Source organism: Dermacentor albipictus, chromosome 9 (genome assembly GCF_038994185.2).
Source record: "Dermacentor albipictus isolate Rhodes 1998 colony chromosome 9, USDA_Dalb.pri_finalv2, whole genome shotgun sequence".
NCBI lineage: Eukaryota > Metazoa > Arthropoda > Arachnida > Ixodida > Ixodidae > Dermacentor > Dermacentor albipictus.
The window spans coordinates 113895312-113921501 of NC_091829.1; the positions used below are offsets into that span (position 1 = coordinate 113895312).

Consider the following 26190-nt stretch of genomic DNA (forward strand, 5'->3'; position numbering starts at 1 on the left):
AATTCGCGTTATGATGTAATTTGAAATCGAAGTTTCGCAGGTGGGTCACTCCAACTGGAGCCAATTTCTTTATCCAAAAGCCTACTTTTTCTTGAGCACAGCCGCAACTCGAGGAAACTTTGCAAGTATCTTGCAAATATTTTTGAAAGTATGAGCAGCAAAAACCGGACCATAGAAATTTCTGACCCGTCTCCAAAGAACGAAAGCCTTTAGTTCAATATGCCTCCTGTACGTATTAAAAAAAAAAGCGACAACGCGAATAATATAGATCACGTTTTGCAGCAACGCGTTCTCGGCAGTGTGATCCGCCTCTTATAAGCTTCGTGGGTGACCGATATGGCGGTGCTGCGAATGGCGTTCTGGTGAGGTCACCCGAGGCACTCGCTTTTGCCGTATTCTGGTTGAATGGCTGCTTTTTCATACGTTTGCCCGCGCTCTTACTGAGTGCTCGCGTAAGACGGCGCTCTCCAGTTAGTGTCGGTATTTTTAAATGAGATTAGATAGATAGATAGATAGATAGATAGATAGATAGATAGATAGATAGATAGATAGATAGATAGATAGATAGATAGATAGATAGATAGATAGATAGATAGATAGATAGATAGATAGATAGATAGATAGATAGATAGATAGATAGATAGATAGATAGATAGATAGATAGATAGATAGATAGATAGATAGATAGATAGATAGATAGATAGATAGATAGATAGATAGATAGATAGATAGATCATGTTCGAAATGTTGGCATATATGGTGTTTGCCGTCAGCTTGTTCACAGTGTGTACTTTGTGTCACTGTACGATCATAAAAACGAACTGAATTTCCAAGCAATATTTATCAGTTTGATATGAAACGTTGGGTTGTGATTCGCAAGTGGTGGAAAAAAAAGGAATAAATAAAACGACGCAAACCACGAATTCTCGTTGCGGACACTGCGCAAAAGGTTCTGGACAATTTATATTGTAACAGAACATCCACAGGTGTATGTAACTCTGATCGAAACGTACATCAAGGAGAGCAAAGCTCCGTACGAAATACTCGAAGTGCAAATGATTCCATATGCCTGACGCAAGTACTTCGCTATGAACTGCATATTTTCGCGTGCTCTTGAAGCGAAGCTTTCCCCGCGAATCATTCAGACCTTTCCTGACCGTGGCTGTGACTGGGTGCTAACTGCTGTCTTGTCTCAGGGTACAAACTCTTACAAAATTAATCACGTGCCCGATTGTGGGATGGAGCCATGCAGCGCCAGCTCGGTGCTCGAATCATTGCGACAAAATCGGACGTATCGCGGCAACGCTAACTACTCCTGTGTGATGATCGCCACGCGTGTCACGTGCCGCATCACGTGTGCGCGAGAGCACGTGGATGAGCACCAGTTTCCGTTACGCCAAAGACGTTGCAATGAAATGGGCAAATTCATAGCACTTCATTACCCGGTTCACGAAAGCTTCGTTTCACATATTTCACAAGGAGTGCGTGGAATCCGCATAATCTTCTTACATCCAACCTGAGCTCTGCTATACTTTCATCTAGATCCGACCAACGATGCAGCATGTGGCGCTGGTTTCAGACTTTCACGTTCGGTGTGACTCATTAACCACATAAGAGGCTTATTGAAACGGCTCCACGGTATCTGTGGACTCATTTTTTCGTTTGGAATATTTCGCACACCTAAACCCTTGCGGACGCTTACCAATAAGCGGATCAATTTCGTCGCTGTAACCAAGTCGTTTCAAACACTTTAGCGCATACGCTGTATACTGGATGATCATGTTTAGGTTTTCAGCAATTTTTTTTTAAACTCGCTCGCTGCAGGTAACATCGTTCTTGTCGTTTAGCTGGATTACTCCAAGATGCGGACGTTACTAGCCCGAGAAATGAAAACACCACGTTCAACTAATATAGATAATTCTTTAGTTATTTCGTAGTTATTATTAACTGCACATATTGCAGTTCACAAACTGCAGCCGGTGAGCTTGCAAGCAGCATGCCCTTGAAAAAAATCTGCAGGATGACATCATTATCAGTTTCGAGATAATATTTCCCAAATTGTGGCACGAAATACACTGGCCTTTTGGTTACTTTTCTGCTTCGATGCATAAAAGAGCATTTCGTAAAAAACCTAAATGGTGCATTTTTGCAGCAAGTTTGCTGGCGCATATATGCCCAACTAGTGTTATTTTGGGAATGCATTGCAAAAAAGCATCGCAAACTTACCTTCTACAAATTCGTAAATTGCAGTAGGTGCCGTAAAGCAATTAATGAAAAAGTCAATTAGCGATTTTTTTTAGTTGAACATGTCTTTTAATTTGTCGCGCATGTCGGGACCTTCCAAATATTCTCAACCAAATATTCTCAACCAAATTTTCTCAACCAAATATTCTCAACGACTAAACTTATTTTATCCTATACAGATGATTTTTAAAAATTGCGTGAAACTTAAAAAGCAATCCGCCCGTATAACCCATGTTACTGACTCTACTGTGCTGGCTGTGCTCTGTGAAATGCGCCTTTTCATCCATGGTACAAACCACTCAAGAACCATATTGTAACTACAGAATACCACTTCCCTGCAAAAAAACCTGCACCTTAGCCTGTGGCTGCAGCGTCCCATTCCGAGAGATTGGGTTTTCCAAGTCGGGGCACCAGCTAATGTAGGTAGTTAATGCAGCACTAGCTAATGTAGCGTACACTATAAAACGAGTGTTCTCTAAATGAACCATTGAAAGGAAGGCCACGGGTCTGCTCAGGTGTCGCATAATAAATCTGCCAGTGATTGCCATTTTGTGTGAGATTGTGTACAACTACGAAAAGCACGATGGAAAGCGCGAACCCTGCCATTTTTCTTTACCACGTAACGTTTTAGTTTTCTTTATCTCTTCAGTGATTACCGGAAGAAAGAATATTATAGAAAGAAACATGTGCTAGGATGCACATAGTGCTGAATCCCTGCTGCGTAAAAACTCTGTATCCTTTGCTGCCCACAGGGGATACTAGAAGATGTGCTAATTATCTCCCTAGGGAGAGCGACAATTTTTAGCAAGCTTTCATTAAATTTACTTTTGTGGGGAATAACACGACCTCGGGAAACATGCCACTATCGAAGATCACAGGAAAGCCGGAGAAATAATGGATGTCTTTTGCCTGATTAGCAAGAAAGGAAGGTGTTGCACAGTAATATTAGAAGTATTTTTAAATAAGAAGTAGAAATAGAAAGAGACCCTATCTTTAATTCAAAGAAAGGGAGTGGGCGCCGGATAAATGTTGTTGCTATCCTGCAACTCTCGCTTACAAAAATGGGTTTGACTTTTCAAAAACAATGCATTGCTACCGCACATACGTGGCAGTTATTTGACTTTTCAGTCAACCACAAGTCACCCCTGTCACCTACCTGTAGACTCGACATTCCAGTAGACTACAGTCTGCAGAATGTCTACAGACACCATGTGGAATGCAGGTACACTTATCTGTAATGTGCGTGCAGTGTGTGTGTGTGTTTGTATGAGTGCAGACATATACGTATAAATTAACACACACAGCTACCCACAAACACACACGCACACATTAGATATATTCCGAAGCATGAAACATGTTATATTTACAGTTAAACAGGTTTGACGTTTCATACCCCCATGAGTCACCACCGGTTACCTACATGTAGACCTAGTCTGCATATTGCCTGCTAACGCCGTGTGGACGGCAAAAAGCAAAGCTTGTCTCTAATATGCGTGCCCAATATATATATATATACATATATATATATATATATATATATATATATATATATATATATATATATATATATATATTTATTTATTTATTTATTTAGTTATTCTCAACCATGACACACTTTATACGTACGGCTCAGTCGGTTGGACCTTTCCGCCACCCACGAGTCCCGCACAAACACACGCACACAGACACACATGTGTGTGCGTGTGTGTGTGTGTACGTATTCTGAAACATGATACATTTTATCATTACGGCCAGTTTTACCATTTGAACATTTCGAAAACTTCGCCACTGATTGCTACAAACAGTAGACAATGGCAAGTGCGTAAATCAATAAATTAATATTAATTTAAAAAAGGTAATCGTCGCAGAGCTCATTTAGCGAACACTTTGACGTAAATTGTCCTGAAATGTGTTGATGATATCAAAAGTCCTACCTATCAATTATTTGCTTTGTTATGAAGTGTGCTAGGACACGGGACTGGTTGATCTCAATGGAGGCAAAAATTGAAGCTGGGAAAGTTTGCTGTTACAGAGGCGCCTGAATGTGTCGTCTTCACGGTAACATCTGCGCAAGGTGGCACCCGATTGCTGTGTCTGAAGCATACCGAGACTTTAGCTTGTATGCAAATTCTTTTATTTATCAAGTGTCTTCAGACAGCCTGTATTTCTTGTGTTGGGTGTCGTGCGTTTGTAAAGTATTGTGGTTTTACAGAGCAGCCGAGATTTCAACAACAGTGTTTGTTTTTACTGAAAGAAATTGTTTTCTCTCCTGAAAAAGAGGGAGTCTCTTCTTTTTTACTGCATCGTCCTTTGGTGCAGTGTTTTGTTCCACAACATAAAGAAATTAGGTTTTGGAATGTTTATCATGTGTTAAGAATTTTTCTGCATTGTACAATTTACATTTCACTTAGTATAGATATGCGTTTGTGTGATGCTTTTGATAGTAGATTCATGTTTGCTCCCATTTCATTTAGATGTTAAATAACGGATTCTGTTGTAAACGTCTTGCATTTTTTTACAACCAGATGAACCTTCATGTAGCTGTTTGTACAAGTCTTTTCACTATGTAACATGATTTTATGTAATCCCTAGTTTGCAGTTCCAGCAGGGTCTACAATAAACTGAACATTTCTTCTTGTATTGGGATGTCACGATTTTGTGAGCCAAGGGCATCTCTACACCACTCGGGAGCCTTCGGCACTCCTCCAGCCTGAAAAGCACGTCAAAGGCTAGTCCTGGTGACTGCTGCGACAGGTGTGCTGAACATGCTGCGACAAGGTGTGTACAAGACGGTCACTGCCACTTACAAGAGCTGTGGGTTTTGTTAGTGTGGCGACGAGCGACCACGTAGACCGGAAAAGTCTCGGGCTCTCGCAGGAGAGTAAGAACCGACACTCCGTCGCTTAGCGTAGCATTCTTTTTAATTATCTTCGGAACGCTAGCCCGTGCCGGAGCGTGCCAGCCACTCGTGCCGCGTGTAGACGCGAGCGTCTACGTCAACTCTTGTGCGACGCCGATGCTGCTGCCGCTACAGAGGGCTCCCCCCCTAGAGAGGAGGAAAGTTCGACGAACGATGGAAAGTCCATGTGTCACGGCGGGTCTCGGCGTTCGTCTTGGGTGTCACGTTCTCAGGCGGCGGCGAAGGATGCAGCAGGATCGCGTCGCATATTGGTGGAGCTGATGGCGCGGGTGCTTCGATGTAAGCGGGTTTGAGACGGTCCAGGGCAATTGTGTCTGATCGGCCGTTGACATTCACAACAAACGTCGTCGGACAACGCTCTAGAACACAATATGGCCCGGAGTAGTGTGGTTGCAAAGGCTTCCGCACGGCACAGTTACGCACGAAAACGTGGGTAGCAGAGCTGAGTACGGGAGAAACGTACGGGGACGTTGCTTCTTGTGAACGCGTAGGCACGGGGCGCATCTGGCTGAAGAAAGCTTGCAGTTCGGCAACGTAGTCGGCAGGTGATGGCATAGGCGTTTGGGGGGTGGCGGCAAAGAAATCGCACGGAAGGCGTAGGTGAGTGCCGTAAACTAGTTCAGCACAGGAGCAACCTAGGTCGCTCTTGAGTGTGGCTCCGATGCCAAGTAAGACGAGGGGCAAATGCAGGACCCACTTCTCCGGCGATTCATGTGCCATAAGGGAGGCCTTGAGATGCCGGTGAAATCGTTCAACTAGTCCGTTAAACTGCGGGTGGTAAGCAGTTGTGCGAAAAACGTGTCGTTCCGAGTAGTTTGAGTAGCTCGTTGAAAAGTGCTGAGTCAAACTGGCGACCGCGATCTGTGATTATTGTGGATGGGCAGCCGAACCTTGCTATCCACGTAGACACGAAAGCTGCTGCAACAGTGGGCGCTGAGATATCAGATATAGGTGTAGCTTCTGGCCACCGTGTATAACGGTCGATGCATGTCAGTATGTAGCAGTAACCTTTCGAAGGCGGGAGAGGGCCGACGAGGTCCAGGTGTACGGTGTCAAAACGAGCATCCCGTGGAAGAAAATACTTGGCAGGTGGAATGGGGTGACGCTGGATCTTCGAACGTTGACACGACAAACAGCAGCGAACCCAATCGCGAACTTGTGCGTTTAGCCGAGGCCAAACGAAACGGCTGGAAAGGAGCTTCTGTGTTGCACGTATGCCAGGGTGCGACAGGTTGTGCACGGTTTCGAATAGACGTCTGCGAAGGGATGCCGGAATGTATGGTCTGGGTGTGTCGTTAGAAGTATCGCAGACGATGGACGTACCATCTGGGGTCACAACGACGTCTTCCAATTTCATGGACGTTGACGAATTCCGGAGTGTATGAAGTTCAGTGTCGTCACGCTGTTGACTGGCGAGTAAGTCGGCCTCGATGATGAAAGGTTCCGATGTCAACGTGGAAACGACATTGACACGACTCAGAACGTCAGCTGGAACGTTGTCGGTGCCCTTTATGTGGCGGAACGTTGTTGTAAACTCGGAGATGTAGGAAAGGTGTCAAATCTCGCGGGGCGAGTAACAGGACGCTGAACGATTCGTTGCGTGCACAAGGGGCTTGTGGTCAGTCAAGACAGTGAATGCACGGCCTTCAAGGAAATGGCGAAAATGCTTGATTGCCAGGTAAACAGCGAGTAATTCACGGCCAAACACTCTGTAGCGGTACTGCGCAGGCTTCAGTTTCTTGGAGAAAAAAGCGAGTGGATGCCACGCATTGTCGATGAATTGCTGCAGAACGGCACCAACGGCGGTGTTTGAAGCGTCAGTCATGATGGCAGTGGGTGCGTCTGGCTTTGGGTGTCTAAGCAGCGTGGCGTAGGCGAGGGCAGACTTGACTCTTGTGAAAGCGTCGGTGGCCTCTTCACTCCACTGAAGCACTTGTTTGCGTTTGTTTACCAGGAGAGCGTCTAGTGGAGCCATAAGACGTGCGCACTCGGGAATGAATCGGCGGTAGAAATTGACGAATCCGAGAAATTGGCGAAGCTTGGTGAGTGTGGTCGGTCGGGGAAGGTTTTCGATCACGGGAACCTTGGACGGCAGTCGTCGAATGCCGTTAGCGTCGACGATATCACCGAGGAACTCGAGTTCGGGTTGACCGAATTCACTCTTGGCGGCGTTGATGAGAATTCCTTTACTGGCAAGGCGTGAAAACAACAACCGCAAGTGACGAAGATGTTCTTCGGCCGAAGAGCTTGCGACGAGAAGGTCGTCAATGTATGCAAAAACGAAAGGCAACCCTCGGGTGACAGAATCGATGAAAGGCTGAAAGGATTGGCCCGCGTTCTGTAAACCGAAAGGCATGCGGAGAAATTCAAAAGACCGAAGGGTGTGGTAATTGCGGTCTTGGGAATGTCTTCTTCAGCGACCGGTAGTTGATGGTAGGCGCGAACGAGATCGATCCTAGAATAGATCGTCGCACCATGCAACGCTACCGTGAAGTCCTGAATGTTCGGTAGAGGGTAGCGATCAGGAACGGTGACGTTGTTTAGTGCCTGGTAATCGCCGCATGGGCGCCAGTCTCCCGTCTTCTTAGGCACCATGTGAAGCGGTGATGCCCAGTTACTGGAGGAAGGGCGGATGATTCCAAGTTGCAGCATGTGTTCGAACTCCGCGCGGGCGATCTTGAGTTTCTGCGTGGACAAACGCCGGGGTCGGAAATAGACCGGTGGGCCGGAGGTGACGATGTGATGGCACACGTCATGTTGCACCGGTTGCGTCCAGCCCAGCAGGCGCGTCAAAGTGGGAAACTCGCGTAGGAGCGCGGCGAAAGGTTCGTCCAACATGGCAGAAATAGGCGCTATGGGCGATGTGTTTGATGATGGGACGCCAAGAACGGATAGCTGGGTCACGGAGTCGATGAGACGGCGTCGTTGGATGTCCACAAGGAGTCCGTAGTTATGCAAGAAGTCTGCTCCAATGACTGCATGACGGACGTCTGCGACCAGGAAAATCCAGCGGAATGCTCGTCGAAGGCCACGGTTTAGCATGACGGAGCGTGACGAGAAAACTGGAATCCTGGTGCCGTTGACGGCTTGCAAAAACGAGACAGGTGTCGCTTTTCGGTCGGAGTGTTGGGCGGGGAGAATGCTTACGTCAGCACATGTGTCGACTAAGAATCGTTGTCCCGTAACTCTGTCCGTCACGTAGAAAAGGCGACTTGTGTGTTGGGCCGGACCACTCGTCGCCGTTAGAAATCGGCCGGCCTGTTTCCCTGCCAAGCGCAGGGACGCCGACAGTGACGAGCGTCATTTCCAAAACGGCGGTGGTAGTAGCAAACGCCAGGCGTTGTAGTTCAGGTTTCATTGCGGGTGTCCGTGCGTCTTGATCTTCTGGAACTACGGCTGCGTGGGCGACGAGACGCGCGGCGATGTTCCGCTCCACAGATGATGCGTTCCAAGCGCTCACACAAGCAGTCGAGCGGAGATCGCACTGCGGAAGAGCAGGGAAGAGTTTGCAGAGCGGTTGTATTGTCACCCGGAGACGGTGACGTGGCTGCGATGGTTGGGGTGGCTACTTCCATGACTTTGTCGGCCAAAGCGGCAAGTCCGGTAAGATCCATGGTAGAGTCTGTCGCCAGGACCATCTACACGCTAGCCGGGAGTCGTTGCAAAAACAGTTTGCGCAACAGCGTGTCGTCGATGGATCTCGCGTTGTTTCCGAGCAGCTGGCTCATTCGGCGAAGAAGTTGACTAGGGCGTCGGTCGCCGAGTTCTTCAGCGGACAGAAGCTGCTGGATGCGAGAACGCTGTGAAGCTGCTGTGCGCTGTAGCAGTGCTGCCTTGAGATCGTCATAAGCGGCGGCAGACAATGGGGAGTTCAACAAATCTGCTACCTCGTCAATGCGGCGGGCGAGAGTGCTGCGACGGCGTAATGAAACTTCGAAGCTTGAGAGCGGATACCAGCGACTTGAAATTGCGCTTCGGCCTGAAGAAACCACGCCGAAGGATGCTGCTCCCAGTACTGTGGGAGACGGACAGCGATGGCGGAACAGGAGGGCTCACCGCGTTCCTCGGAAGGGTTCTGGCCTTGAGCTCTCGTAGCGTTGGTCTGGCCCATGGTCGTCTGGGCCATGGTCGGATCACGTCCGGGTCACCAAACTGTGGCGACGAGCGACCACGTAGACCGGTAAAGTCTCGGGCTCTCGCAGGAGAGTAAGAACCGACACTCCGTCGCTTAGCGTAGCATTGTTTTTAATTTTCCTCGGAACGCTAGCCCATGCCGGAGCGTGCCAGCCACTCGTGCCTCCTGTAGACGCGAGCGTCTACGTCAACTCTCGTGCGGCAGCGATGCTGCTGCCGCTACATTAGTATAACTCATACTTGGCAACTTTCCTGAATTTTCGTGAAGTTCACGATCCCTCGCCTGTCAAGCTGACAAAGCAATCCTATTTGATGGGGCACGTTTGAAAACAAATACACTTTTTTAGAACGTTGGTGCTTAGGGAAACAAGCAGCGCTAGCAAGTCTCACCGCACTGCTCAGGATTATGTGCACTGTAATACGGGACACTAGATTCCATTTCATCTCGTTTCCAGGTCATCTCGTTTGACTGAACAAAATTCATGAAATTGGTCAAACTGCATGACCCTTGTGTTTTGCCGATATATGGCAAGACACAGTTCCTCATACCTCATACACCAGTTTATTTGCCCACACCCGACGGGAATCAATTTGGCACGTGGCAACTTAGAATCTTTAAAAGCGGCACTTATATCTGAAATTATATCATCAACCAAGACACAAAACACTATATGCCGCCTGCTAACCTTAATTCTTAACCTCATCTATTCCTGCATTTCAAAAATATTTTGCTGCCTACTACTAACTTTATTATACGCTTTCATGTTTTTGCGTTTATACCAACTGTATGACCTCCTTTTCCCATGCACACCAACCCCCGCCCGCGTCAGCCCACATCACCGTCCCATTTGTTGTTACGCTTTCGGTTCCCTTCCTCTCATTCTTTGTCTGTTTTTTATTATATGATTTTTCATACAATCTCACCAACACATAGCGAAGTCCCAGATGTCAGTATACCTTTTTCGGTGCCTCATCCACACAGGGCATCGCCATTTTTGTATACCGCAGTAACGACACCTACGTCGGGCTATTGGGGCTAACGTCCATTGATAGCCCATGCCGCTGCCTTCCAGGTAAGCCATATATTGCCCCCACCCCCTCCCAGACTGCTTGTCGCCATCTTAAGTACTTCAAGATTACTCAACACATTGCTGCTATGCTACTGAAGCCACGCTTAGAAATCATAGCTTTTTGGGTCCGGTAGAGGGGGGGTCTTTTGTGTTACTCACGCACTGACTGCCTGACCGGCTCTTTTAATGCTACAACACATGCCACCAATGACACATCTGAATGCTCCCTAACCTCTCGCTTCCCCAGCGCCCTCCCATGCCCCCCCCCCTTTTTAAATCTTGTTCTATCCCCCCTCCCGTTTTTTTCTCTTCCCCCGTTGTTCCCCCGTTCCCCCGTTTTTTCTCTCAATTTTTCTTTCTTTTCTTTGCTCCCCACCTTCCCACCTTCCCACTCTCCCGCTCTCGTCCCCTCGTATTGGGAACGACGTTCACAGACGTCTGGTGACAGCGCTCATTACATCTGAAGTCTTCCCCTTTATAACCGACCGCCACCGACCACAAACACAGGTGACGTCACGGCACCATCCATTTAAAACTAACATGCCGAGGATGACGAGACCACCTTTGACGAAGATAGGTCCTCCTATCGAAACGTTGGCTAGCCTTTCCGAGGCACCTTATCCCTATTTACAAACATTATATCACAGTGGGCAATTCCATCTGTCAGCCCCTTTCTTGATTTTGGTGTTCCTCATATTGTTTCAGGGTTGTACATTCCAGAATATGTCCCTAAAATTCACTTTCATTCTTTGACACCATATGCAAGCAGCAAGTTGAAGTGCGCAGACCTCAAATCGAAGAGGAGCACAGGTTTCATGCCGCAGAAAATGGGGCCCAAGAGCGACTCCTTCAAGGAACTAAGTGGCCAGTAAAGATTTCTACGCACTGCTTCATCGTTCGATGTTCTGTGAGAGGCACTGCGACACAGAAAATTAATGTAAACAAAAACACACAAAGGAAGTGCAAACAGTCTGCTGAGTTTGATGAACAAGAAGGAAGAATTTATACCTATATCTGCTGTCACCAGCTCCAGGTTGCATGTGGTAAAAGAGCAGGAAAAGATAATAGGAATAAATCAGAACTGACAAGGTGACCAACTTGAATCATGTCGAGGCAATATGTTAGAAATTGTGTTTGATGATGAGTTGTGACACACACAGCCACTCACGCAGGCTTCAGCAGCAGCCACAATGTTGCAGAATGGTCCCACATTTTTCGTCACTTTGCGCTTGCTTCTGAGCGGGGCTTCCGGGCTGTCAAAAGATTGTGAGCAACCCCATATTGTGCAGTGTGCATCCAAGCTTTCTGGTGCATATACTAGGCGGAGAGCATATCTGTGATCCCTGCGCCTGTGATTTCAGCACCGGCCCATTTGTCGAATGTAAGCCCAGGTGCGTGTGAGCAGTACCTTGTAAATGACTCTCTCTTTTGTGTGGCGTGCGCAAATTGCTCATGGTAGAAGAGGCAGTTATTTACAAGATACTGCTCACCAGCAACTATGCTTACCTTAAATAAATGGACCGGTGCTTGAATGCGAACACGCATATGCCCTCGGCCTACTAGCTGCACCTGACAACTTGGATCCGCACTGCCCGAGATGCGATTGTATACGGTCTTTTGAGAGGAAATAATCTTACTCAGAAATAACCGCAAAATGACGAGAGAGATATGGGAATCGTTTGTGTGGTTGCTGACAGTGCTGCAGCCTACATGAGTCAGCAGTCTGTGCCCCTACCTCATCAAGTGAGTCGCATTTCCGGTTCTGATTCATTCGGAGTTTCCTTTCTCGGGTTTTCCTGTGCATGTAATTTTCAGTTGATACTATCAACTATGGGTATATATCATTCTTATTCATTAAATTGACTTGTGTGTTTTAGTTTCCCCTAAATTTGTGTGTCACAGCGCAACAAAAATGACGCTACACTAGCCAGAACCTTTTTAATCTTTGAATGCCTTCCTTACTCACTACCTCATTCCTTGGAAGATATATTATTGTATCAAACTAGGCAGCCGGGAGAAATCACAGACAGCTAAAGGGTGCAAAGAACACTATTGTATCTGTTATTTCATTGCAGTGGTGCGTGTCACTTCTCGGTAGATGGGCTACACAAACCCTCTTAAATGTCTGCTTATATGCTGCATCCTGTGACCACAATTTCGACACATTTTTTGTAGAAATGCTGCATCCTGCGGCTGCACAATGTGAGCAGGCTTTCTGCAGAAAGGGTGTACCAACTGCCCGCTAGGAAGTGGCAGACCACGAGTCACCTGGGATGCAGAATGTCTTCAGACATTCTGCATCCCAGGTGACTCGGGGTCTGTAAAATTTCTGCATAAGTTTGCAATCATTTTTGTAAGGGCTACGTATAGAAACACAAAGAAAGAGCGAGAAAGGAAGTGTGTATGATGGCGATCATAGTGTGCAGTGAACTCTAAAAGGAAAGCATTACTGTAATCGCCGCTTTTATGATGCTCTCGGTCGCTTCTAGAGCTCCGACAAAAAAATTTGGGCCTCTTTGTTACACCTGTTCCTTTTATTTGTATAGAAATAACTGCGAGAGTGTGGTACTGATTAACGCCACAAACGTTTTTGCTTCGTGATACTTGCTGCGAAACGATGAACGAGCTTGGTCAATATTGAACGTTAGCGCATCTTCACCTACATGCCAAATAAGACCTGTCGAGAATTAAAAAAAAAAAACTTGGATATATGGTAAATTTCTTGAGCGGGAGATTCAATGGGGCAGATGGACTCGAAGGTTTGAAAATAGGTGCGCCATAATGCCAACACACAATGGGTAAAAAGACAACATGGAACGAAAATAAACATTCTAAAATATTAGTTATCATTTAAAAATAATAAAGCAAGTGGAAATGAAAGTACCAGGAAAGACCTTGCCACCGGGGACACAATCTAATAACCCTCGTGGGACGCGGGCAATGCTGTACCTATGAGCTCTTATCCAGCACAAAGGAGACAGCTACTATTTAAACTGGTTACACAAATTTTTTTCTTTGTTTTGTTTTTTCTTCTGCTTGTGCGTGTGTGTGTGTGTGTGTATGAGGGGGAGGGTGCGGAAGGCTCCTTTTCGTTTGTTACAGGTACTACTGCTCTCTACTACTGCGTTGCTGACGTTCCTGGGGCCCACAGAACCACTGCCTTTGCTACTGCCTAATTGTGCACGTGTCTTGCTTGTTCTCTTCTGTCTATAATTGTATCCTCTCAGTACACTTCCTCTAGTGTAAAGAAGCCAAGCAGCACTATCTGGGGTCATTGCTGCTTCCCGGTGCTGAATTGTTGCCTTTGTCCTCACTTCAATGTAGGAGCTACACTGTTTTTGTTTTCCTGGTTACTGGGCAGGCACATTACTTTGGTTTTATTTATGAGCGCGCTGACCTTTTAGCTTCCTTTATACATCTGCCCAGTGTCCCGACCATGCCGTTCTTTTCCCTTTTGTCACACAACATGCATTTTTCTTTCATCAGTTCCGACTATCCCGCATTATGGCTCTCCTTGTCTAAGCCTGCTACCAGTAAACCCCTCGCTCCACCAGCAACGAATGCACGGCCTGCCAGTGGTCTCCATTATCTAGTTCTCACGGTATCTCCATTAGGCCATATCCACCCTCTAGTGTTTTCTTGCTCCTCTGCTGCCTTCTTCATATCGCGATATGTCTGCATGGGCATGGAATACGCGTGTGCTGTTTTAGTTGTCGCGACACAACAAAGCTCCAATGCACTGTGTCCCTAAGCAGCGTGCTTTGCGGTGCAAATTATACTTGCCAGTATCAATTAAATCTACCTGTAGAAAAACGAATACTGATCTGAACTAACGAAATTGCCAAAAAAAATTACTCATGCTATTGAGAGTCGAATATTTTTCTGCTTAATTTTGAACATTCAGCCAATGAACAGAGGTAAGAAAGCAGCTGTTCAAACTCAAAACATTGTAAAAGGGAATAACACAGCTTACATCTTGCCGTGAACCTGCTCCTTGAAAAATTGTTCTTTCTACTGTGGTACTAAAGGTTAGTCAGGGTCCTATAAATGGCGACACTATTTAACATTTGCCGTGCAAGAACTTCTGTTGCTTTGTTATAACACTTTTCGGTGTTACAGACTTTGTTGCGTAAAATAAAACAGACGTATTAAAACAATCAGATAATCTTCCAGACCTTACGTAAGTCCTCAAAATGCTTTCGTTATTGCCAGCTCTGTGCTGAAACTATTCGCACTTGAAAATTTACTTACAGCTCTGACTACTCATGCATGTGTATATATGCGTGCCTATGCCTTCGCATTGATGGTATCGAAAGTTGGATGGCAGCTGTGAAGCATTTATAACAGCCTAATTTTATTGAGTAAACCGTAGGGTTGCTTGTTGCAATTACTCATGCTCAAAAAGCGGCGTCTATTTGAGTGGTACAAGAACTATCATAAAGGGAAAATGAGACATCCACCCGTTCGTAGCAGTTCCTACAAAGGAAACCCATACGGGTTCCTCGAATGAAAAGCCTCATAGTTGAAGAAAATTTCGTCCTGCCATCTGCTAGCCGCATGGTTAGCTCAGATGGTAGAGCGGCTGCCCCGGAAAGGCGGTGGTCCCGGGTTAGAGTCCCGGAACAGGACGAATTTTTCTTCAACTATGAGGCTTTTCTTTCGAGGAACCCGTATGCGTTTCCTTTGTAGCAACTGCTACGAACGGGTGGGTGTCTAATTTTCTCTTTATTCGTTACTTCTCTCCACCTTGCGGGTTTCCGCAGAACTATTACGTCAAGAACATTCATCCTCAGCAATGGCTCATACCACGTTCACCCTTTCATTAGGATGGAGAAAATAGGTGTTATTTTGTAGATTACGTCAGATGATTATTTTTATTTTTATTTTTTTTTGCTGAAGGAGATGTAGTGCACTGCATATTTCATATAATATAAACAATATATCACAATGAATGCACGTTTCACGCGTGAAAGTTTTATTAACGAGCTGTATGTCACAAAAAGACATTGACACGTGCACTTGACTATCTTTATCAGGCGACCACGTTTCACCGCCTAACAAATGTTATCGCACAGCGCGGGACGCGCCTGCATGTATCGGAAGTTTCTGGAATGTTATCGACGCTTCTATCCGCTGTTTGTTGTCGCGGAACCTTGTGTTATCTGATTTCATCGCGTGACACGAATGGTGTAGAACTTTGTGGGAGACACGTCGGTACCAGCAATTAGTCTGGAACGTTCCACGACTGCTGTATAAAATCCGACGCGCTTGACCCGCTGATCACATTTTCGACAATCGCCGACCGTGTTCGCCATTATCGTTGTGCTATAAGTATAGCTTGTTTTCGTGGGCACAGGTTCGCCCAATAAAAGTTAGTTGTGTCTTTCACAGTATTGCTACTGTGCTCTTCAACGTCACCACCGCGTGACAATATAAATTGCAATAATCATGATTGTGGGATGAAATTCAACAAAGTTTGTTAAGTTCTATTGAAGCTGTATTTGTACTTGCATGTACGTAAACTTAAAAATTAAGATATACTAAATGCAGTGCCATATAATAGGCAATATCTCTGAGAAAATGAAAATTTCTCATTGAACAGGTATTTTATTACAATAATTAAAGTGCAAGCACTACAGTTTGGAGTGCCAGGCTGCGGCCACCGATGTTCCGGGTTCGCTTGAATCGTCGTCGCTCTCAAAATGAAAGTCCGACGAAAAGGCAGCACCCTCATACTCACTGCTGCTCAATCCATTGTGAAAATCAGCTGCAGACGCAGCGGAATCGCCAGAATTGCGATTTCTTGAACCGCGCGCCGTTCCCAGAGGCGGCCATTTTTGCTTTTTACTTTGACGATCTTGAAACTTCAGAGTGTGCCCAAAAATTTACGCTTCGTGTGAAAAACGCGAACTCCTTAGAAGACAATAATATAGTTATTTTCCTTCACGTCCGGTAGCGCAATGTGTCCCAGAGTGGTGCGCAGAGTCGAAACCGCCATTTCAATTGATCCTTACCGGATTAACGATGGCAATGGGCGCTGTGCGGAAATAGTTAAGGCAGAGGCTACAAGTGCTGGGCAAGGTGAAGCGAACAGTGCTACATCCACTCAAAATAAGTGCACAATGCACAGAAGATCATACGTTTCAGTAAACAACAAGCTCAAAACAAGCATCAGAACCTTCAATGAAGCTTTGCGCACTCCCCTCAGAAGAACGCTATACGGCTGAGGATGCTCGCCAAGCGAGAAACGAGGTGCCTCGTGCGAAGCGGCTGGAGCAAGGCGGTCGCCCGCGAGTGGTACTTTTCCCTGCTGAGAGGACGCCACGTAGAGTCGAAGAGAAACGTCGTTGGCGCGAGTCTGACTCCGCTATGCGAGCGCGCCACGCCGCAGTTGAGCGCCGAAAACGAGCCGAAGAAGCCCCAACTGCGAGAGCAGGAGCGCGTCGGTGCGAGACGGCAGCGTTGATAAGAGGACGAAGCTCGTAGACGACGGCTTGCCCCACGTGCGCTTCACACAGCAGCTCGTTATGTCTAGCAAGATGTCTGACCCCCTCCGATCGCATAACTTAACGCATTACAAAGTCTGGAGCTGGTCTTTGCCTTCGCGTGTTACGGGAGTGTAACTCGCTGCCGATATTTTATTTTCTCTCTTACCAACAATCTCTGCGATCGCAAGCTCTCTTGCTGGCTGGGAGGAGAAAATATGTGGGAAGCCCGCGCCTAAAGCTACATCCTACGTGACGCCTCTGGTTTTTGAAAGGATCATTCACCACCATACCCTTGAGAAGAGCCACCTAACACGCACAGGGGTTCAAAGGGAACAAAAGTGTTAACTGTACACGTTACCGACACAACTAAGATACGTATGCAGTATTAGTAGAGGAAAGTAAGGAAGATGTTGCTAGAACGGCATCTGTTAAATCCTTAACCTACATGGGACACATGTGTGCGCGATCTTGAAAATAATATTTTGCTACTGAGGGCACTTACGGAACTACTTAGCTGCCACTACAGAAATATCTTTCTTTTTTCGGTTGACAACTTTGTGGCAAAACACGAAACGCTTACTGACTCACGCAAGAATGGGGTGGTTTGTCGTCGGCGAATAAGGCAATTGTTTTGCAGATTTTTCGTAATAATTTAACGAAGATAATGTGTGGAATGTGAAATGCTGTGATCTAGGGCTCCTAGCTAAAGAAGATTCTCGAATTCACACGAGTACAAATTAGTTTTTTACAATGAAAAAATGCATTGGGACATGTGTGTCCCAGTGTACGATGACGGACTCCTACATGCGAAATTCCAGCATTCGCTTCCGCGTGCAAATTTTCTGTTCTGATATCTGTTTGAAATAAATAAATTCGTATTATTTGTGGCTTTACCTGTCGCCTGGTTTGTTTTAGATGAAAGTTTTTGTTTTTAAATATTATGGCAGGAAAGACACGCAAATTCGTCGTGCCAGACGAAAAGATTTTATAAGATTCTGTCTTATGAAAACGACGGTGAGTTTGCTTCACTGCTTGACCGAGAATATTTTGACAGTGTTGATGCAGAACTCGACTCAGAACACCTAGAGAAGCCGGGATATTCAAAGCCACCAAAAAATAAAAGCGAGAAGGCGTGTCAGACTAAAATCTCGCAATTCCTGCTAAAAAAATACTACGTATGTAGTCAAAGGGCCATTCAATGGAATAAGACGTAAAAAACAGTGAACAACAGCTCAGTTCCGCATGCCCAATGCAGGGAAGTAAAGTGTATTTCCCAGTGCCCATAACTGGCGCATCTTATACCTCTAAACATATATTCTGCTATGAAGTTGGAGAGCATCGTAAAAACGCTTGTAAAGCTAAGAATTTGGTATGCTGGACAAAACCGGAACATCTTCATAACATCGGCAGAAGAAATAAGGTTCTGTTTAGTTGTGCACCTCCTAACGAGCTTTTTCGTCCTATCAGCTCCGATGTAACTTAGGAACTAGGCTGAATGTCAAGAAAGTTACAGTGACATTTCATTTCATGAACACGGGTTAGGAGCAAGCATATGTACGCTGCAAACATGCACAGCGAGCACCGCGGCGTCGCAGCACAAATGGAAAGGGCGCGATCGCGCTGATTCTTTTCTCCACCTTCAGACGCCTTCCTCCTCCGGCGCTCGCTTCCCTCGCAGCTTAAAACAAATTCCCACCGATCTGACAGACAAGCCATCTATGCTTCTGAAAAAAAAAATACTATCGAATGGTGTTTGAATTTGTGGACGTTTGAGTAAATATTGTTTGCATCATATACGTCAAACTACACGCTCAGAGGCCAATGTGCCAGCTCTGGCCTAGCTGCGGTTCGGTGAAGCAATCAGACAAGTTCTTAAAAGAAATTTTTGTTAGCTGAGAGCAGAGCGCGAGATTTGAGCAGATATACAAGCCAATAAGAATGTGCGCAAGGAAAGAAGCTCTCCTACAGGAAATTACAAAAGCGCCTTCTCGAGATAAACGCATGAATTGCAATTCGTGCAGTTCTCCAATAAATCCATATCGTGCAGACGAAATGGACATGTGCACTGGGTGGACCCTTACAGAATACCTCTCCAGGACAATGTTATCTGCAAACCTACATTTGCTAAGATATTCACCTAGGAGGGAAGCTGTATTAGTAACTTGTCCTTCTAAAAAACAAAAACGCCGCTGTTACCGAATTTCCGTCCCTATCATCAGTTCTCTCTATTTCTTTTTTTACTGCTCGTTTTCCTTTTCCACGTCTGAGTAACTGGTTAGAACTTCCATTGAGACCAACCTCATGGCTTTGCTGACATGAGTCTCTCTCCACTTCTACCGTGAAAGGAGGCTTGGTGAGCCAGGAAAAAACGCAGGCCCGAAAGACGGGTGGTGACGCGCCGTTGAAGTTGGTGCACCAGCACATCATGACGTCATCAATTTTGACGGTGTCTGCTTGGGCTTTGCTAACCTTTTGAAGGTAAAGATGGAGCACGTAGTGTTTTTAGTTTGCCAGACGCTGAACTTAGCCAGTTTGAAAAATTTTTACTAGCTACACTTATAAAAATGAAAAAACAATATTGTTCGAAGTCCCCGGCGTCACATTGAGGTATACACTCTGGAGTTTCGGCACGAAGTGTATAAAGGCGAAGAGACGGGAGTTTTGAGCCTCATGTTCTTTCTGTACGCTCGACTAATTTTGCAAAATTGCCGAAAGCACAATTTAGAACTTTTTTTCCATAACTTTACGCTGATGTAGCGTCTTTTTTTTAGTGTTCCAGACTAAGCTATCTTGCCGCCTCATTACAGCGATTAGCATTCGCGGAATACTTTCCGCACTTTGCTGTACTCATGCTTCTATGTCTCAAACTATTTCCACGCTAACTTGGGTGACTCGGTAATGCATAGACTAACGGCTTTTGTAATCGCGTTATAAATGAAGCTTTAGACCAACTTTGGTAACTCAGTGCGTTACACTGCGTACATACTGAGGACAGGAATAATTGGCGATCGCAGGGAGAGGCCTTCGTCCTGCAGTGGACATAAATTAGGTTGATGAAGAAGTTGCAGCTGCTGCTGCCGATGATGATGATGAGGAATGACGAAACAACATCCTAAAAATACACGGGGCACGCGGGAGATAAACATTCAAGACAGGGCGCAAAACGAGAACAAGGTGAAAGCAGGACTCAACGTTTCGAGAAGTGGACTTATCTTCTTCAAAGCGACAAATGCTTTCTTCGCCACCGTATATATAGGTTGGTTTCCTCTAAAGTGGAGACCTGCCGTGGTTGCTCAATGGCTATGTTGTTGGGCTGCTGAGCACGAGGTCACGGGATCGAATCCCGGCCGCAGTGGCCGCATTTCGATGGGGGCGATATGCGAAAACACCCGTGTACTTAGATTTAGGTGCACGTTAAAGGAACCCAGGTGGTCGAAATTTCCGGAGTCCCCCACTACGGCGTGCCTCATAATCAGAAAGTGGTTTTGGCACGTTAAACCCCATAATTTTATTTTTTTTCTAAAGTGGAGAGGGCATAAGGAGGGTGGGATCGGCAACGAGCGAAGGTGTGTTAGCGGCGAGGGTGTCGAATTGAGAATAAAGGAGTGCTGTCTATAAGACCAGGCACACGGCCGTCTTTCAATCACGTGTCAACGCCCTTGTGTCAACCGGCGTGTCAACGACGTGCGCAGCAATCCTCTATTGCTTGTTTCGCTGGTGGTCGTGGGGTATCGTTTCTCTGACATATATAATAGAAGGAGCGGTCGAAACAGGTGCTCCTGAAAAAAAATTGAGGAAAAGGAAATACTGAAATGGAATAAATAAACAAATAAAAGGATAAAATGAAAAGAAGAAGGAGTATAAAAAACAAACCAGCCAAGAAACCAAACTAAGTATTGTTGCCTACAGCTTGCAATTTAACATGGCGAATACACTCTAAAGCTCCCTTTGGATGCACTCCGATGAAAGAAACATGGGAAAGTCGGCGTTAAGTAACAGCCTAAGGCGAAGGCAATAAATATTTTTTTTCCGTTTTGCCTGTTGTTGAGATATGGGAACAGGGAAGAGGGGCGGGCCTTCACAGTTATTGCATAGTGGCCACTCCGGCAGTGCGGGCGAGTTGACTGATGGTAACGTCCAGTGTCCTATGCCCAACATGTTATTTTTCTGTGTCCACATTCGTGAAGGCAACATATATTTGCCTATTCTATCTAGTGATCGCCTATAAAAGGAGTCGCCATTTAGCAACAGGCGATTTGAACACCTTGCACGCTCAACCTGCATTTATTTTGCGTCCATTGTGCTCCTGAGTGCTACAGACGACCTTTTCATGTAATACCATATGTTCACATGGTATCGCATGATCTAAAGAAAGTGGCTTACATGCAACAAATCAACGTATTTTCCGCTCCCTGTAAACTGTCGAAATTATGCTATACTATGAAAAATTGGAAAAGCCAGAAATGCTCCGCGAATCAAGGAAATAAATTCACGAAGTGTACCTCTGACGTTGTTTACGAGACACCTTTAGATTGCGGAAAAGTGTACATCGGACAAATCGGGCAATGTTTAATGACAGAGCAACGCAGCATAAAAACAACGTAGAAAACAGCTACGCCGGCCATTTAGCTACGCACTGCAACAAATGCTCATGTACCCCAATGTTATATGGCACTAGGTATCTAAAGCATGCAAAGAGTAAAAAAGAAAGAAATTGTAGCTCACTACATTACCAGAGCATAAATGCGAGAGCGTAGCGTCGCTAAGCCTAACAAAACAGGGGATAATGTTTCTAGTAAGCATCTATACTTGTAGGCAGTATTCATGCGTTTCAACTTCATTGTTATTGGTGTTTTTCGAGATGCTATAAAAGATGCGCGAACTTTCAATAAATTTGCCAGTTGGCAGCACAGTGTTCGTCCTGCTTTGTGTCTTTTCGATTGTTGTCCTCGTATTCTTCTCGCTTCTTTAAGTTTTACTACCGACGACCATTTTGCTTAAGGAATCAACGCGTTTCACGGGACGTGCGACGTGGCACGTTGCAGCAGCAGCAGCTAACGTGCCATGGATTATCTCATACGGGCTTGATAATGGTGAAAAGTCCCTCGAACTTTGTGAGTAGCCTCTAGCCTGGACAGTTGCCGCCTCTTCGCACCCACGCCTCGTCGCCGTTAGTGCACGCAATGGCAGGTCGGTGGCGATGGTCAAGGTAGCGCATCTGGTTTTCTTGCGCTTGCGTGGCTTTTACCTTCCCCGCAGCTCTTATCCTCCGGCAGGTGGCTGTGCGACTGTCAGAGCGTGCGACGCTAGCGGTAGCATCGAGCCTGATGACGAATTTCAGCTGGGGCAGCGTTCCAGATGCGATTTCATGCGGCGTAACACCAGTGTCGAAACCTCAGCTGTCATGGAGGCATTACGGAATCAGGGTGCAGACGAGCCGTATGCAAAAATACTGAAAGATATCTATATGGGCTCCACGGCCACCGTAGTCCTCCATAAAGAAAGAAGCAACATTCCAATGAAGAAAGGCGTCAGACGGGGAGATACGATCTCTCCAATGCTATTCACAGCATGTTTACAGGAGGTATTCAGAGACATGGATTGGGAACAATTGGGGATAAAAGTTAATGAAGAATACCTTAGTAACCTGCGATTCGCTGATGATATTGCCTTGCTTAGAAACTCAGGGGACCGATTGCAATGCATGCTCACTGACCTGGAGAGGCAAAGCAGAAGGGTGGGTCTAAAAATTAATCTGCAGAAAACTAAAGTAATATTTAACAGTCTCGGAAGAGAACAGCAATTTACGATAGGTAGCGAGGCACTGGAAGTGTTAAGGGAATACAACTACTTAGGGCAGGTAGTGACGGCAGATCCAGATCATGAGAGGAAAATAATCAGAAGAATAAGAATGTGATGGGGTGCGTTTGGCAGGCATTCTCAGATCATGAACAGCAGGTTGTCATTGTCCCTCAAGAGAAAAGTGTATAATAGCTGTGTCTTACCAGTCTCACGTATGCGGCAGAAACCTGGAGGCTTACGAAAGGCTTCTGCTTAAATTGAGGACGACGCAACGAGCTATGGAAAGAAGAATGATGTGTGTAACGTTAAGGGATAAGAAAAGAACAGATTGGGTGAGAAAACAAACGCGAGGTAATGGCATCTTAGTTGAAATCAAGAAAAAGAAATGAGCATGTGCAGGACATGTAATGAGGAGGGAAGATAACCGATGGTCATTGAGGGTTACGGACTGGATTCCAAGGGAAGGAAACGTAGCAGGGGGCGGCAGAAAGTTAGGTGGGCGGACGAGATTAAGAAGTTTGCAGGGACGACATGGCCACAATTAGTACATGACCGGGGTTGGAGAAGTATGGGAGAGGCGTTTGCCCTGCGGTGGGCGTAACCAGGATGATGATGATGATGATGATGATGATGATGATGAACACCAGTAGACGTCTGCAGCGCTGTGTTAACAGAATAGCCCACTGCCGGAAGGTGGACCTCCCAATCGGCGTCTCTCTTCTGTTGTAGTTTTGTGTATGGAGGGAGTCTGGCCTGAAGGCTCTTGTGTGTGCGCTCAGTGCGGCCGTTTTCCTGGCAATGAAAGGCGGATGTGTGATGATATTACACATGCGCGTGACTGGGGGGGGGGGGGGGGGGGCTTTCCAGCCACAGCAAACATATATGGTCGTCACGAATCCTATATCATGTAATGCGGAGTTTATTGCTTCATTCATGGGATTTACCATCCCAAATCAACAACAGGGCTATAAGTGCCTGCAGGGGCTGCAGACTTTGGTGTTTCCACCACTTAGGTTTCTTTGACGTGAGCTCATGTTTAAGTAAAGTAGCGTCCTTGAATTTTGTCTCCGTCGAACTTCGGGATGAGCAGCGGAACTCTCCAGACGCGGAGTCATTCCGCCGGGTATGTAAAATGGGACCTAACACTGCTTAATAGTACGCTGTTTCATGCTATTAAATGAAGAAAGAATGGGAATGGAAGGGGGCGCAGAACGTCTCGTGTAACGACCGGAAAAGCAGTGAACAGTAACAGTGAAACAAATTCATTACAACGCTACAACAATATCAGCCAGAATGGAGACACAGTGCTCATGACAATCTCAGGGCGACAGCTTCGCTGCAAAAGGCAGTGAAGTCGGGAAAAAAAACAATACAGCGTTGCGAAAGCCTCACAATTGAATTTCTAGACAGCGTTTGGCGACCGGTCGAGGGTGGGAAATGCGTTGGGAAAACGGCTTGCTTGAAAATGGGGACGACGGGCCCGCTCGGTTCGGGAAGCGTCACGCTGTTTGCAAATTACGAACATACATCAAGTAGGCGCCTCCTATCCTGCTTGCTTCGTAGGCGTGCTAGGTCGAAACTGCTGCCGCCACCCTTTCCGTGCAGACATGAAGGGGTATTAAAAGGAACAGGCGAAACGGCAAGAACGAAATGGGAATGGAACCTTGGGGAAATGGCCGCCACCAGAGAAACACTATAAGGAAGGGGTAAGGGAACGTCCTTCGCTTTGAGTTGTCCACAGTTCTGGTCACACGAGATATTCACCCATGCCTGCCAAAAGGATATGGGTCAAAATGGTAAAATCATCACGTTGGATATCAGAAACATAATTTTTCACTGATTGCATGCATAAAAATGTAATTTCTTGGACTAGTTTTATATGCTCTGGATAAATTATTACTGCAATTGCACGTCCATAAGCGATGCATTTTGTTCTTTCACATACATTTGATGCAGTACTGTTCTAGAAGCATTTTTACGAACGACTGTTCTAGAAGCAGTGCTGTACATTTGCTAAGACCTCACCGCAAGTTAACAAAAACAAACAGCACTCTTGTCTTATGATTCATTTCTGCTTCCAACAATTGCGGATTCGTTTAAGGGATGGTCAGGAAAATAGACGACTTAGGACGTATTGTGGGACGACCGCTTTCGGTGATAACATCGCCGCAGCCGCCTGGCGCGCGCTGATCGTGCGGTTGAGTACTACTTCACGCGAAGGCGATGCTAACACGAAAAGGGACCATTCGAGAATACGTTCCACGACTTGCACCCACACACAAGCCAGTTCATTTTAGTTCCTATTGCCCAAAAGCAATATCACGAGCCAATACGCTGCTGTTTCTCCATTCAAACGGCGCAGTGGTATTGCCTGTCTCTTAGCTAGTATAACGAACTCGTAGATTGCTTCCATACATAACTTCTGCTGCGCAATACTTTTTGACCGTTGAAAATAGGTGGACCGCACCTTTACGGATTGCAATGCTTATCGAAAAACGCATACACCGCAGCGCTATTCTGTTCGTAGTGATGACAGCGGCAAAATAGTACCCTTCGGACTGTCTAATATATTTTGATAGCCGACAGGGTTCTTGACATTCTCGCTGCGCGGGGGCGTATATTTCCCGCCAGCAGACTCAAAAGGAAGTGGAGGAAAGTGCCTTGAAAAATGTTGAAGAATAAATGAGGTGAGAGGAGGCAGAGAGTACGCTGCAATACGCTGGGTGCCTTTCATCGCATTGACATTAATTGCTTTCATCAACTTCACTGCGAGATAAGGGTTTCGTTGTTCCCGTCTCTCTTACTGCGCGGTCAGCACCTAACTAAAAATTGGATAGATTCAGGTTAGCCTTTACATCCCGTTCTGATAAAGTAACACCAGCGCTGTCGTGTGCGCAACCCTGCTGTGTGCGCGCACAGCAACGTTGATCCTAGCAGCGGAAGCCATAACGGGGCCCTGGCTCCATCTACAGCCCCATTGCACTCAGCAACTGCCGGATCACAAAAATACCGCGGTAGTCTATGGATGCACTACTTACGCAGGATGAGAGTCATGATAGTTTGTGTGGGGAAACGATGAACCTTGTTGTCTTCCTATCACGCACAGTTAGAAACGAAGGGCGAATGCTGTTGTTGTTGCTGTTGTCCTGAGTGGCTGTGGCACATACCCACAGTGGAGGATTGGCCATGAATTTAGTGGTGAAATTAGTTCTATAACAACGAGATAGTTGACAATTTTAATGTTTTCAGTGCTCAAGAAACAACATCGTTCGCGTGCCGAGGTACCGAATACAGGAGATTATGCTGTTTTTAAAAGTAACTATAAGTAAAAATTCATACTTCAGTCGTCGTTCACACTGTTTTGTTGATGCTCATTTTTTTTTGTCAAGCGAAAGGCAGCGAAAACAAAAATATTCACTGATGATTACGATAGCACCTAATGCTAAATTTGAGCGCAGCTCTACACATGTTTTCATTTCTCGTGTCAATATTTTGTAATATGAATATATAGGCACGCGTTTTATATCAGGAA

General features: G+C 46.0%; 1 long non-coding RNA gene across 3 annotated transcripts in view; it reads right to left on the bottom strand.

Annotated features, from left to right (window-relative positions):
* LOC135914596 (uncharacterized) overlaps positions 1-25819 on the bottom strand; it is a 179191-nt gene extending 153372 nt beyond the window's left edge. For 2 of the 3 annotated variants that reach the window (XR_011508765.1, XR_010568348.2), the window contains exon 1: positions 25697-25819. This is a non-coding gene — a long non-coding RNA (uncharacterized lncRNA). The remainder of the gene's footprint in view (positions 1-25696) is intronic. The other variant, XR_010568349.2, reaches the window with a different exon arrangement.
* Between the last annotated feature and the right edge of the window lie 371 nt (positions 25820-26190).